Source organism: Macaca thibetana, chromosome X, assembly GCF_024542745.1.
Source record: "Macaca thibetana thibetana isolate TM-01 chromosome X, ASM2454274v1, whole genome shotgun sequence".
In the NCBI taxonomy this organism is placed as follows: Eukaryota; Metazoa; Chordata; class Mammalia; order Primates; family Cercopithecidae; genus Macaca; species Macaca thibetana.
This window is the reverse complement of record NC_065598.1, coordinates 100,996,052-101,010,621: the sequence shown is the minus strand read 5'-3', so window position 1 is coordinate 101,010,621 and position 14,570 is coordinate 100,996,052. Positions and strand designations below refer to the sequence as shown.

Here is a 14,570-nt window from a genome sequence, read left to right as displayed (position 1 = left end):
GTATATGCACCAGTCAGCACTCTGTGTCTAACTTGGGGTTTGTGGATGCACCAAGCAGCACTCTGTATCTAGCTAATCTAGTGGGGACTTGGAGAAGTTTTTTGTCTAACATTCTGTGTCTAGCTAACGGATTGTAAACTCACCAATCAGCACTCTGTGTCTAGCTCAAGGTTTTTAAATGCACTAATCAGTGCTCTGTGTCTAGCTAATCTAGTGGGGACTTGAAGAACTTTGTGTCTAGCTCAAGGATTATAAACGCACCAATCAGTACCCTGTGTCTAGCTCAAGGTTTGTAAATGTACCAATCAGTGTTCTGTGTCTAGCTAATCTAGTGGGGACTTGGAGAACTTTTGTGTCCAGCTAAAGGACTGTAAATGCACCAATCAGCACTCTGTGCCTAGCTCAGGGATTGTAAACGCACCAATCAGCACCCTGTCAAAACAGACCAATAAGCTCTCTGTAAAATGGACCAATCATCTCTCTGTAAAATGGACAGATCAGTAGGATGTGGGTGGGGCCAGATAAGGGAATAAAAGCAGGCTGCCCACGCCAGCAGCAGCAACCTGCTTAAATTCCCTTCCACAATGTGGAAGCTTTGTTCTTTCACTCTTTCCGATAAATCTTGCTGCTGCCCAGTCTTTGGGTCCACACTGCCTTTATGAGCTGTAACACTCACCAGGAAGGTCTGCAACTTCACTCCTGAGGTGAGCGAGAACACGAACCCACTGGGAGGAATGGACAACTCAGGACAGGAGGAACTAAGAACTCCAGACACGCCACCTTAAGAGCTATAACACTCACCGTGAAGGTCTGCAGCTTTACTCCTGAAGCCAGCGAGACCACGAACTCACCAGAAGGAAGAAACTCCAAACATGTCCGAATAAGGAGAAAACTCTGGACACACCATCTTTAAGAACTGTAACACTCACCGTGAGGGTCCATGGCTTCATTCTTGAAGTCAGTGAGACCAAGAACCCACAAATTCCGGACACAATAGGACTCCCTTGGGTGATGTCCCACAGAATCAAAAGGCATGGCCAAGGTGTCAACTGAGCTAAGCAAGAGTTAAGCTTACCACCAAGAAGGAAGACAAGGTGGAAAAAAAGGCTTATCAGTACACACTTAATCCCTTTGTTCACTGTTATTTTTTACTTAAATTTTTTTTTTATTTTATTCATTTATTTTTTTGAGACAGAGTTACACTCTTGTCACCCAAGATGGAGTGCAATGGTGTGATCTCGGCTCACTGCAACCTCCGCCTCCTAGGTTCAAGTGATTCTCCTGCCTCAGCCTCCAGAGTAGCTGGGACTGTTCACTGTTTAACTAGCTTCTCCACAGTACCCCCATCCCCAGATTCAATATAAGTCCTCTGTATCATTCCACTTTCTGCTCCATTTGTGTACTGCGAAAGGAAAATAAATCGTGGGGCCCCAAAATCATTAAGCTAAAGAGAAAAGTCAAGCTGGGAAGTGCTTAGGGCAAATCTGCCTCCCATTCTGTTCAAAGTCAACCCTCTGCTCACTGAGATAAATGGATATCTGATTGCCTCCTTTGGAGAGGCTAATCAGAAACTCAAAAGAATGCCACCATTTCTCTCTTATCTAAATATGACCTGGAAGACCCCTCCCTACTTTGAGTTGTCCTGACTTGGATTTGAGTTGTCCTGCCTTTCCAGACCAAACCAATCTTCATCTTACATATGTTGATTTATGTCTCATGTCTCCCTAAAATGTATAAAGCCAAACGGTGTTCTGACCACCTTGGGCACATGTTGTCAGGACCCCTTGAAGCTGTGTCACAGGTGTGCATCCTCAACCTTGGCAAAATAAATTTTCTAAATTAACTGAGACCTGTTTCAGATTTTGGGGGGTACATATTTTGGTAAACATGAAGGGATTCTGAATAAGGATGCCCCTTCGTTTTGACAAATCTCCTATTGTTGCTTGGTACAAACATGAACTAAGTTTATGGCTCAAACCAATGGGAAAATTTGCTTAGGTCTAGGAGCACCCCTCCAAATAATCCCTGATCTCCCAAAATTTGGTCAAGATCTAAGTTTATTTTGCTGTACAACACCCCCTTTTTAAAATTTTTACTTGTTTCCAACAAGGAAGGCAAGATTTCCTGGTTCCATGATGATGGACGGTAGATAACTCATTTATGGAGTTTGAGTTCACTCCCAGTAGGGAAGATGAGTTTGAGGGTTTTTTCTCCTGCTTCTAGAATGGTAGAAAGCCAACTTCAGCCTGAGACCCATCCCTAGGTAAGTAGCTGAATTGGGTTTTGTCTTGGCTAATTTTTAACAACTAGCTTGTCTTAATTTCTCCTTATCATTAGAGTATTCAGTGATCAAATTGTTGGGTTATTTTTTGTTGTTGTTGTTTCTTCCACTCTTTCTCCCATCAGATTTGACCAACTCTACCTGACTTGGTCAAATCTGAGTGAGAATTACAAATTATGGTTAACAAAGCCTCTCTAATATGGCCAAAATTCCTCACAGCTGCAAAAGATAGAGGAAAAATCTCTCTCCAAGAGTGAAGGTTCTCACCTTTTGTTTGAAATCCTTGAGTTATCACTTTGGTCAAATGAATGACTTATTTTACAATGACCTGTGATATCTTGTGTTCTAACTTTTGGATATTTGACAAACCTACCAAAATCAAATTATAAATTATGTCTTTTTCTGACCTAATTAATCCTTTAAGATATTAGGTTTCCTGAAGTCCAAAAATGACAATTTGGTTTATTTGGTATGAAAGTTATACAGAAAACACTGTCAAATATGAAATGGCTTTTGGTTTTCTTTGTACTGTGTTGGTATACATATGTTATTGCTATGTGTTCCAAACTTATGGGAAACTCCTATAATTCTGATATGACTTAGTGGACATTATCAGTAATAATAATAATTGTTATATTAAATTATTAACATAATTTTTTGTGTGTGACAAAGGTAACAAATTTCCTTGTCAATTGTGTCCTTGACTCTGGCTGCCCTAAAACTTTTTGTAATCCACAGACAATTGTTGTCTTGTTTTGGTCCTCTTTAGAAGGTGGTTTTATAATCAGCTATAAAATTCTCACAGGTGCTCTTGAATACAAGTTTCTGATAACTTTGAAGATTGTGACATCAGAATAGAAGTAAAACTTTTAGAACTCATGAAGAACTGAAATGTTCATGAATATCCAGCAGAACAGGAATTAACTACATGGACTGAACTAGTAGAAGACTGAAGTAATCTTTTTGACTTTTTGCTTAAAATGTTGCTGATCCTTTGTTTTGTTTTTTCAGAGTCAAGGAAACTTTTCTTTTGAGCTACTGGCAGCTTTTAACAATTTATTATACTTTTATGAACAAAATTCAGAATATATTTGTTTCTCTCTACCTGAATTCTCCAGTATTTGGAAGCTATTTATGAGTATTCATAATATTTGTTATTTGCATAAGTGAAATAACAATTTGTTTTCCTTTATAACAGGACACAATTGGAGAAACTGGTTATTTTACTAAGGCTTTGACTGGAATGGTATCCTTTCCTTTAAGGAACCAAACTTGAATTGTGGAGCCAATAAAAGCCCCTTGGGAAAACTGACTTTATACCTTGTCCCCAAAGTTTATCTTGGAAACTCAAGAGAAGAGGAATTCACCCAAATCATAGGTATTTGATGGTATAAATCCAAGGCTGGGCTCAGCTTTAAAAAGTCTTATCTGAGACTCCTTCTATGAAACAAAATTCCATCAAAGTCAATTTAAAAGCCTCTGTAAAAAATGTTATTCTTGCTGCAAATAATACAAATAATCAGGCCAAGTATAATAAAGCAAATCAGTCCTACCATGATTTGTCTTTAGTGAAAATGGAAAACCTGGAGAGAGAAAAATTATGTTTAAAAAACTGTAGTACAGGTGTTTATAGATTCTAGTCTTGACTAATATTTTCCAATTTTTATTATTTTCTACAGTTTGGAACGAATTCTAACTTTTCTTGGCTATAAGTCTTCAAAATAATGTTTTCAGTTATTTCTCTTTCTTTTTCCCCACATTTTTACTAACTTGGAGTCACTGAAAACTAAGCTGTGCTTTTGTAAAGCCCTGTGAACTGAAGCTAGACAACTTAAACTTCAGAAGAAAATAACAGCAACCTATTTACATACATAAACCACTTTTATATCTGCCTACTGATGTATGTACTTCAGAGTAATGTGGCTTATATCGATTTTCCAGGATTAGTCTTTTGTTTATTGTTGTTTTTCTACCTTCTTCCCCCTATTTTCTCTTCATAGATATGAGAGTTTACAACCAGCTAAAAATGAACTTTCCTCATAACTCAGGACCCACCCATCTAGGAATAAACCACTCTAGCCATGATCTATCAGACTAAACCTGAGATCAGAGACTTATTTTCTTCTAAAATGCTTTCTCCAAAAGATTTTTTAAATGAGAAGGGGGAATGTGTGACAGGAAAATAAATATTGGGGCCCCCAAATCACTAAGCTAAGGGAAAAGTCAAGCTGGGAACTGCTTAGGGCAAACCTGCCTCCTGTTTGATTCAGTTATCCCTCTGCTCACTGAGACAAATGCATATCTGATTGCCTCCTTTGGAGAGGCAAATCAGAAACTCAAAAGAATGAAATCTTTTGTTTCTTATCTACCTTTGACCTGGAAGCCACCTCCCCACTTTGAGTTGTCCTGTCTTTGCTTCTTGCTGTCCCACCTTTCCGAACCGAACCAATGTTCATCTTGCATATGTTGATTGATGTCTCATATGTCTCTGAAATGTATAAAACCAAACTGTGCCCTGACCACTACGGGCACATGTCATCAGGACACCCTAAGGCTGTGTCATGGGTGTGCATTCTCAACCTTGGCAAAATAAACTTGCTAAATTAACTGAGACCTGTCTTAGATTTCTGGGATTCACAGTACTATTCTTATTCCCAGTGATATGATTGTCTTGGCACAGGTTTCTCAGATCTGTCTTTCACTTTTTGAGGAAGTTCAGAAGATGGGGCTCTTTTGGTCTGGAGAAGCCTGAGTGTAAGGTTAAATTCAGCTGTAACCCTGATACCTGTAAATAGGCTAGTGGGGCTTGTCAGTCAAACTTCTCACATTTCCCAATACTGAATGAAGTGTTGCTGTCATTTAAGTGGCAAATCTTAATCTTAAATACTCAGCCAACATTTAAGTTATTAGAAGCCATTTCTGAGTGAACAGCTCAATCCAGCATAGCTACTAATTGAGGGACATAAACCTGTGGATATTTTGTTTCATCAATATAAATGTAAGTTCTAATGCAATTTGGTTTTTTGATACGCACACTCCTTAGGCCCTGAGACAGAATTGGTTAAGCAAAATAAGGACCCCCTGATGAACCAAGCACATGTCTGGCCATGGAAGGGTCATGTGAGGTTTCTGGACACACAATATTGGGGAGAAGTTTCTAGGATTTGGGGTTAATACATAAAAACTTTCTCTCAACTAGAATTGTCCAACAATGGACCGTGCTGCCTTGAGTCAGTGAATGGCCACATTTTAAAGATTTTGTAAAGAGGATTCCACATTGAGTAAGGAGTTGATTTAGATCAGTAGTTCTGAATAAGTGCAAAGACCTGTTATGTTGACAGTACTTAGTAGGTAGGTTCAGATTTCCTGAATCAAAATTTCAGAGTGGAGCCTAAGACTATATTTTCAAAAAGTACTTAGGTGCTTTATAATGTGAAAACAGGTTTGAAAATCAGTGAACCAAAGAACTTCAAAAGTCCCTCCCAGACTAACTTTTCCTTTTATCTGTTGTACTCAAAAGAAAAACAAACAAAAAAAAACCTGGGTTAGTTTTCTTATCTCCAACATTTTTTTTTTTAATGTGAAGGAAACTTCAAAACACTGGATCATATATGCCATTGGTTATTAGTAACAATTATGCATTTATAACTATTTCATCCTTTCACAAATGGTGTCACTTTATAACAAGCTAAAAATTTTTTTGCAGATAACATTTTGTATTATTCAATTTACAGTCTACAAAAAAAGACTGAAAAGATGAAGAAATGTCTGATGAAAGAAGATGTAACTGGTTTTTAAACTCCTACTTGACTTCATTTACTGAATTGAATAGTATCCATCAGATTGGAGTTGCCTCTGGGTTAGACTTGCTGATTCTGCACTCTAGCAGCTTTGCAGACCAAGCTGTCAGCAAAAGAATATATATAATTGTTAGTACAAATTTGCTGTGATACTTGCATTGCTCCCTTGGTTTGTAATAAATATAAAAGTTTTTTTCTTTACATCTGTTGCCTTCTCATGCGGATGTGTTTGTGATCATTTGCTCAAAATATAGTAGCATGCAAGTCTATTTCTGGAAAACAACAAACAACATCTCCATTCTCAATTCAGTAGAATTCTTGCTTTGAAAAAGCCTTCTGGAAATAGTGAGACATGGAATCCTTGGTTGATATAGAATGGAGACAGATATTCAAAGTAACTGTTTATGTGGTGACTGTAAAATATACTTGTTATATTTAATGCTACTTCTATCATAGGTCCATCTAATTTTCCTGGAAAATGTAAATGTAAACCTTGTGGTTTCAAAGAAGATTATTAAAATTATACTTCTAAAGTAATAGTGAATTGATAATACATGCCAAACTGTAGGGAAAAAAGTACCAGTATGATGAAATTTTTCTTTATAACATAGATGTTTTCAAGATGTGGCTGCTGGCCAACTTGTGTCAGAATACATTTTACCAAAACTCCCTGAGCAATTGCACATTATAGATGTTCCCTGGACAATTGTTATAAGTTACCAGGTGTTATTCTAAATTTTCAAAGCACTCAAATATAAAAACAATTTAGTTTTTGTGCTGCTAACTAAGTGATACAGTGTTTTCGCTCTCAAACCAATGACTGTGGAGATTAAGGAAACTGCTAATGTTTGCAGAGTAAACCAGTGATGCTACTGAGGATGACAAAGCATATGATCCATTAGGGACTTTTGTCAGTTGTTGAGCCATTTTCAAAATACCTCCTTTCATCAGATCTCCAAACAACTGGAAAGCAAAAGTAATTGGGGTCTTTTCTGTTCTTGAATTTTATAACAATAGGATAAATGACAAGTAAGCCAGGTATTTTTTTAAACGAATTCCCATGTACATCTTGGGATTAGTGTAGATTCAAACCAACCTTCTCCATTCAACTATGTTTAGTATAATTGCAGTGGTGAGTATATTTTACTGCATTCTAATTCTGTGAAAATTAGTCCAGCATTATTCCCTATCAAAGAATTAATCAAAATATGCAATTAATTAGAACATGCAGCAATTAGTTATACATGATATTATTATGTTTCAGGTGACAAAATTTCACCTATGGTTAATCATATTTGTTTTTATACATACATCTGTGCTGGATGCTCATGGAATCTATCATAACAGGCAATGGTTATGGCAAAGTCAAGAACAGACAGAAGGTAAAGAACTGAGAAAAAAGGAGTAAGACTGAGGCAGGGAGAGCTTTAACCAAAAAGGGGGAATTTGAATTTGGCACTTGGGACCCTATTATACAAAATAACAATTATATATCTTTTTTTTTCACTTCTTTTAGGGTATTTGCCACAATTATTCATCGAGTCATTGATCCCTTCATTTTTTTTCATTCAAGTATGTGTTGAGCACTAACTATAAGCCAGACACTGTTGTAGGCCCTAGAATTACAAAGATCAATTAGATAAGGTCTCACTCTTTTTGGAGTTCACATTAAAGCTGAAAAAAATTAAGTAATTATGATTTAATGCACTAAGAGCTAAGCAAGGTATATGAAAAATGCTGTAAGTGGACAGAGGAGGGAGGGATTTGTTCAACATGGGGAGAAGACTCAGAGAAGACTTTACTGATAAGATACTATTAAGAGTTGTACTTTGATAAATGAATACAAGTTCATAAGTGGAAGAAAAGGAAAGGGTATTTTCAGCAGAATAAATTATGAAAGAGAAGTGTAAGCATACGTGTCATATTGTCTACGGACTGGGTACATTGGGGAGTAGAGGAGAGAAGAGTCTATAAGGTAGGCTAGAATAAGGATTAGTACTACTTATGTACACAGATGATCCTTTCTAACAGACTAGAAGCTTCTTGAGGATAAGATCTAGGTCTCATCTTTTCATCCTGCCATTTACTCATTCAAAAAATATCTTCAGTGCCTCCTACAAGACAGGAACTTGAGCAGATAAACAGTATTACTGAGGCACTGACTTTTCCCCAAAGGAACTCATACTATGGGAATGCAGAAAAATGTAAAAACAAATTTTAGTACATTTGATGAATGTTGACCAAATGAATACTCTTTCAGGATTTTCTAATAATTTCATATAAATCATATAATATTTTTTTGAGACGAAGGCTCATTCTATTGCCCAGGCTGAAGTGCAGCAGTGTGATCTTGGCTCACTGCAACCTCCGCCTCCCATGTGATTACAGGCACATGCCACCACGCCCAGCTAATTTTTGTATTTTTAGTAGAGATGAGGTTTCACCATGTTGGCCAGGCTGTCTTGAACTCCTGACTTCAGGTAATCCACCTGCCTAGGCCTCCCAAAATTCTGGGATTACAGGTGGGAGTCACTGCACCCAGCCTACTTCATATAAATCTTACACAAATCTAATTTCCTGTTTGGTAAAAGAAGAGGCAGTGTCTCATGATTTTGTTTCTTTAAGAATTCTCCCTCATATCCTGACTTCCTAGCACAGGGCTAGATGATCATTAAATACTTTATTTCAAATGAAATGAACTAACTAAAGAAAAAAGGAGAAAAGGTTGCAATTTACAAAACTGAGTTAGATCTGCAAGACAAGGAATAGGCGACAAGAACAAAGTATGAAAAAATACTGTCGTCTAGGTGTGGGACCTGAAGGAAACAGACGACCTATTAATGAACCAGCTTTGATGTTCTGCTTTATTTTTAATATGTTGCTTTTGGGGTTTGGATTACATTAGCCAGAGATGCTGCTGTTAACTCTGCCAGTCTCTTTCTTAACAGAATGAGAAGCAAGTGAAACTGAAGCAAAGGTGGGGTGAGAGAAGAGCTCTTATCTTTCTTATTTAATACAGGGAGGCTACAGAGAGAAGGATGATTTAAGAACCAATTTAATAAATATAGGGTATATAGAGGGCTGGCAGTAGATAAATAGTAGCAGTAGTATTAATAGTATAATTTAAAGGAGTAAAAATAATAGTTTACATTTATTGCCAAGATTATGCCAAAATACTTTACATGCATTACTTTTCATTTTCATAACAATTCTATGAAGAAGTACCATCACTTTTCCTACTTTGCAGATACAAATACTGAAGGACAGAGCCGTTAGGTAACTTACCAAGGCTACACAGCAAATAATGTGGTGAAAAGAACATTTGAACTCAGGCAGTCTGATTGGAGATGCGATGATTAGAGAAGGCGCAGAGGCAGAAGCAGGAGTGCTTCAGGTGTTGAGACATTGATACAATAAGTATGTGTGTATGAGTGGATGGGGAAATAGCAGCAAAAGATAGAGATGTATCTAAGGCAAATAGTATCACATATACAGGAATCATGTAATAAGATTTTTTTGATTGTGGCTTATTAAATGGTATCTTATAATAATGGCACACTTCAATTTTTCAATGCTGCCTCAAGTCTGATTATATCTATATCTATACCTATATTCGTATCCATATCGATCCATAATTAACAAATATAAGCCAAAAAGGTTTTAGTTTGCCTCTGGTTCTCCAAATTGGAAATGAGTAGATCAATCTTAATTTTGAAAGCATCATTTCCTGGGTATTATTTTTAAAATATCACATTAAGGCATTTTTATTAAAGGTAGAGGATTGACTTTGATAACTTTTCCCCAATAATAAATTCAGTAACTTCAAAAAGAGATGTTTTAATCTTTGTCTAATATATAGAGAGGATATGCCATAAGGAAAACACAAAAACAAAACCTAGAAAAACAACTTTTCTAACATAAGTAATTTTTAAATTTTGTTCTTTTATAACATTCCTATTTAAATGCAGATTGTAATGTGCTACTAAGTACAAGGAAGGTTTTTGGGCTATTAAAATGCTAAATATAAGGTTAACTTTAAGTCAGAAATGATTGTAGAAAAGGCACATAAGTAGGAAAATTTACTTTAAGGTCATTTAAGAAAGGCCGTGCTTAAGCTTTGACTTTGACAGGGAAAAATAAATTTCTAATTAGAAAAAAATATAAAGAAAGTACAGAGCAATTATACTTGTTTATAGCAAGACGGTTGAGCATTACACTGAGGGACACATAATTTCATGTTCCTGTTGCAAAAACTAACAATCTCAAATAGACATATGTCTCTGGACAGCTTCACCTAGAACACAAATAGTGCTACTCTCATATTTAAGAGAGTAGGTATAGCAGTAACAAATATTTGCACAGTCTGACTTCCTAATAAATGACAACCATTACTATAACCATCCTAATGCTGGTTTTGCTTTGCTTTCTCCAACACCTACTCCCCCACACTCCATTCCCATTGTGTTCACTACTGTGGATATAGAGATTATGCCTTAGAGAAGGCAACTGGGAACCCGAGTCACCAGCAAACAATTTAGAAAACTTCCTTTAAGAAGAAATTGGGATATGTCTTTGAAAACAGATGTTTTGTTTTAAAGCAATGGAATATAGCTACTTATTGTGTTACTTATTCCCAAATGTTTAAATACATAACTCAAGACATTGGAAAAAAGTCTATTAAAAAATTGATGCAAAGCAAAGACTTTAAAACTAATGTCTTATCTTCTTCCTCCCTCTCATCTTCCTCCTCCTTCTATGAATATTACTATTACTACATCTGTACAGTAAATTATAGCTTATAATGTGTTTACATAAACATTATCTTATTTGATTATACTACATTAATTTAACATTTACTGAACATCTGTGCTTTACCTAATACATAAAGCATACACTGAGATTATAATTTTCAAAGAGAATTTTAGAAATAAACAAAAACTTTATCATTACATGTTGTGAAAAGTGCCATTAACAAAAATAACAGCATGCTATGAATGAGGCAGCAAAATGTACCTACATTGGGATTCCAGAGAAAGTATACCTGAGTGACACTTGAGCAGAGAAGGAAGGATGAGAACTTTCAATCAAATGAATAGTGAGATGAAGAGTTTCCTGGGTCTGCTGAAAAAAACATGGAAAGGCCCTGTGCAGAAACAAGCTTGGCCCATTAGAATGGAGTATAAGAGGTAAAAGATGAAGCTAAACAGGTACCAGAAGCCAGATGATGCAAGATCTTACAAGTTCAAGTTAAGGAATTTGAAGTATATTGCATGTACAGTGGGAAGACATTGAAGTCCTTTAATAAGAAAATGATAGTGTTGGCCCGGCACAGTGGCTCATGTCTGTAATCCCAGCATTTTGGGAGGCTGAGGCAGGCAGATCACAAGGTCAGGAGTTTGAGATCAGCCAGGCCTATATGATGAACCCTGTATCTACTAAAAATACAAAAATTAGCTGGGCATGGTGGCGGGCACCTATAGTCCCAGCTACTCAGGAGGCTGAGGCAGACGCATCGCTTGAATCCAGGAGGTGGCGGTTGCAGCGAGCCGAGATCGTGCCACTGCACCAGCCTAGGTGACACAGCTAGACTCTGTCTCAAAAAAAAAAAAAAAAAAAGAAAAAAAAAGAAAAAGAAAATGATAGTGTCTTATTTACCTTCTATATCAGCACTGTGTAATAGAAATACAATGTAAGCCCTATAAGTAGTTTTAAACTTTCCTGTAGCCAAATATTTAAAAAGTAACATGAAACAGGGAAAATAAATTTTAGTATTGTATTTTATTTAACCAAACATAGCCCAAATATTATCACTTTGGCATGAAGTCAATATTAAAAATTATTAATGAGCTATTTTACATTTATCATACTAAGTCTTCAAAATCCAGTGTGTATTTTACATATACAGCACATCTCATTTCAGACCAGCCACATTTTATGTGCTCATTTAGCACATGTGGCTAATGGCTATTATACTGGACAGTGTAGGTTTATAAAGTTTGCTGTGGCTGCTGAGTAGAGAATAAATTAGATAATAGTAAGTGGAAGTGAGTGTATTCATTTCCTATGGCTACTTAACAAATTACCACAAAAGTAATGACTTAAAATAACAAAAATGTATTCTTACAGTTCTATAGATTAGAATTCCAACATGAGTCCTGATAAGCTAAAAATGAAATTGTAAGCAAGGTTGCATTCCTTCTGGAGGCTCTAGGCCATTCCTTTGCCTTTTCCAGCTTCTAGAAGTTACCTACATTCCATGGCTCATGGTCCCACGGCTCCATCTTCAAAGCCAGTAGAGCTGAACTGACTCCCTTTCCTTCTGTTATCTCTCTAATTCTGTCATTTCTGCCTCCCTCTTCTTCTTATAAGGACCTTTCTGATTACACTGGGCCCACCTGGATAGTACAGGATAATCACCCTATCTTAAAGTCAGCTAATCAATAACCTTAATCCTCCCATTTCCATATAACATTATGTACTGATATGGTCCAGTGATTATAATGTGAATATTTTTAAGGGGGACATTATTCTGTTTACCATAAAGGGAAAAAAAAACCATGTTACTGACATTACCACAATGTTCTAAAATAATGAATTTGATATTTTATAAAAACAATACGTTCTTATGACAGAAATTCATAAAATATAGACAAGCACAAAAAATAAATTACATGTACTATAATATAGAATCTTACCACACTGAAATAAATATTCATTTTTAACATGTATTAAACATCATTCCAGCTATCTGTGAACAGATATAGATAGAAAATTGGAAAGAAAAATAATTTTAAAAAATAGGATAACATTCCATATTCTATTTTGAATAAAAGCATTACTTTCAGTAATTTTCCTTGAATTTAACAAAAATCAAACTCAATTGGAAGAAACTGCTAAATTCCAAATATATTTTTCCTTATAATAATTTTTATTTTTTATTGACATATTGTAATTGTACATAATTATGGAGTACAAACCAATGTTTAGATGCATAAATGTTGTATAAGAATCAAATCATAGTCTTAGCATATTCATCACATCATGTGTTTATAATTCTTTACACTATGCCTTACTGATAAGCATTGTCACCCTACTGTGCAATAGTACACCAGAACTTCTTCCTTCTAACTTAGTATGCATTGACCAACTTCGCCCCATCCTTCCTTCTTTCTCCCACTTATGCCTCAGTCTCTGCTTCTCTTATTACTATTGTTCTACTCTACTCTTCTATGATATCAACTTTTTATTTTTAGATTCCGCATGTGAGTGAGATGGTAATGGTATGGGTCTTTATGGGTCTGGCTGACTTCACTTAACATAGTGTCCCCCAGGACCAACTAAGTTGCTGTAAATGACAGGATTTCATTCTTTTTCTATGGCTGAATAGTATTCCATTGTGTATATATACACTACATTTTTCTTATCACTTATCTGTGTTGGACATGTGGGTTGATTCTGTATCTTGGCTATTGAAAATAGTGCTATAATAAATATTGGAGTCAGATACTTCTTCTTTTTTGATGTAGGCATTTATTACTATGAACTTCCCTCTTAGAACTGCTTTTGTTGTGTCCCACGGGTTTTTGTATGATGTGTTTTTCTATTGTCATTTGTCCTAATGAATTTTTAAGTTTCCTTTTTAATTTCTTCATTGACTCACTGGTTACTTAGGACTATGTTGTTTAATTTCCATGTATTTGTAAGATTGCCAAAGTTTTTCTTGTTATTGATTTCTAGTTTTATAGCATTTGGATAAGAAAAGATACTTGATATGCTCTTTTTCTTCCTAAATTTGTTAATATTTATTTTGTGGCCTAACACATGATCTATCCTGGAGAATGTTCCATGTGCAATTGAGAAGAATGTGTATTCTGCAGTTGTTCATTGAATGTTCTGTAAATGTTTGTTAGATACATTTGGTCTATGGTATAGTTTAAGTTCAATGTTTCTTTGTTGACTTTCTTTCCATTGTTGAAAGTGGGGTGTTGAAGTCCCCCACTATTATTGTTTTGCAGTCTATCTTTCCCTTTAGATCTAATAATATTTTCTTTACATATTTGGGTGCTCTGGTGTTGGGTGCATATATATTTACAATTGTTATATCATCTTGTTGAATTGATCCCTTTATCATTATATAATAATCTTTTGGTCTCTTTTTACTGTTTTTGACTTATAGTCTATTTTATCTGATATGAGTATGGCTATTCCTGCTTACTTTTGGTTTCCATTTGCATGGAATATTATTTTCCATTCTTTCACTTTCAGTCTATGTTTGTCTTTAATAGTGAGGTGAGCCTTTTGTAGGCAGCACATAGTTGCGTTTTGTGGTTTTCTTTAATGTATTCATCCACTCTATATCTTTCATTAAGGAATTTAATCTATTTAATTCAAGGTTATTATTGATAGGTATGAACTTACTTCTGCTAGTTTGTTTATTGTTTTCTGGTTGTTTTATAGATCATTTGCTCCTTTCTTCCTCTCTTGTTTAC

The 14,570-nt window shown here is 35.6% G+C and overlaps 1 protein-coding gene across 1 annotated transcript in view; it reads right to left on the bottom strand.

The window, feature by feature from the left end:
* The window catches only part of IL1RAPL2 (interleukin 1 receptor accessory protein like 2), a 604,886-nt gene that overhangs the window by 364,418 nt on the left and 225,898 nt on the right, over positions 1-14,570 (bottom strand). The gene's annotated exons all lie outside the window — the stretch shown is intronic.